This window comes from Silene latifolia, chromosome 7 (genome assembly GCF_048544455.1).
Source record: "Silene latifolia isolate original U9 population chromosome 7, ASM4854445v1, whole genome shotgun sequence".
In the NCBI taxonomy this organism is placed as follows: domain Eukaryota; kingdom Viridiplantae; phylum Streptophyta; class Magnoliopsida; order Caryophyllales; family Caryophyllaceae; genus Silene; species Silene latifolia.
The window spans coordinates 28,054,687-28,055,901 of NC_133532.1; the positions used below are offsets into that span (position 1 = coordinate 28,054,687).

Consider the following 1,215-nt stretch of genomic DNA (forward strand, 5'->3'; position numbering starts at 1 on the left):
GCCTAGTGAAGACCCTCATTCTCATATGGAGGCTTTTTGCGATTATTGTGATGCGATCTCACAAACCGGTGTAACTCAAGACCAAATTCAGTGGGTCTTATTTTCTTTTTCTCTAATTGGCACCGCCAAACAATGGTTAAAAGGCCTTGATAAGGCTACTCTCGGAATTGATTCTTGGAAGAAGTTGGCTCTAGCTTTCTACAAAAAGTTCTATCCACCGGAAAAGACTAACATGCTAAGAGCTCAAATTACGGGTTTTAAGCAAAGAGATGAAGAATCTTTGTATGAAGCTTGGGAGCGGTTCAAGGGAATTTGTCGCTCATGTCCTCACCATGGACTTAGCGAATGGTTCTTGGTACAATAATTTTAGAACGGTCTTTATGAAGATTCAAGAAATATCCTTAATATGGGATCGAATGGGATGTTCACCGAGGTTGACGACAACCAAACTTGGAGCAAAATTGATGAGATGGCAATCCATAACTCACGGTATAGTAGGCCTCGCAAGGCTACTAGGGGAGGAAAGCACGAAGTGGACGCCATTACTCAATTAGGTGCTCAACTTAGCTCCCATATCGATACTATCAACTTGAAGTTTGAGAAAGCAATGGCTAGACTTGAAGAAGTCTCAAAATCACCAAAGCATCATGTTAATGCCATGACGGCATCTTCATCAATCCCAAGTGGGATATGTGAGAATTGTGGAACTTTGGGACATGACCAAAGTGAATGTAGGGGAACAAATGAACAAGTGAATGCTTTCCAAGCATACAAGAGTGGTACCCCCTTTTCCAACTATTACAATGAAAACACCAAATTCCATCCAAATATCTCATACAAAAGCCAAAATGTTCAAAATCCTCAAACAACATACACCCCACCACCCATGAGAAACCAAAATCAAAGACCCTTTTACAATCCAAACCAAGGTTACCAAAATCAATCTCCATACAATCAACAAAATGACCAAGGTTTTGATGTTCAAAAAGCGGTCCTTCAAATGCAAAAGAATCAACAAGAGTTTTTCACTCAAATGCAAAAAGATAGTCAAGCAAAGGAAACCACCATCAACAACATCCTAGCTCACACCAAAATGTTGGAAACCCAATTGACTCAACTAGCATTTTCAAGCTCACAAAGACAAAAGGGGCAATTACCACCTCAAAGTAATCCCCCAAGACATGAAACGGTTAGTGCCATTCACTTGAGAAGTGG

General features: G+C 40.5%; 1 non-coding gene across 1 annotated transcript; it reads right to left on the reverse strand.

The window, feature by feature from the left end:
- Positions 1-232: 232 nt before the first annotated feature.
- On the reverse strand, positions 233-339 carry LOC141593488 (small nucleolar RNA R71). The gene has a single exon (XR_012521568.1). It is a non-coding gene; the product is annotated as a small nucleolar RNA R71 (small nucleolar RNA).
- Positions 340-1,215: the final 876 nt, after the last annotated feature.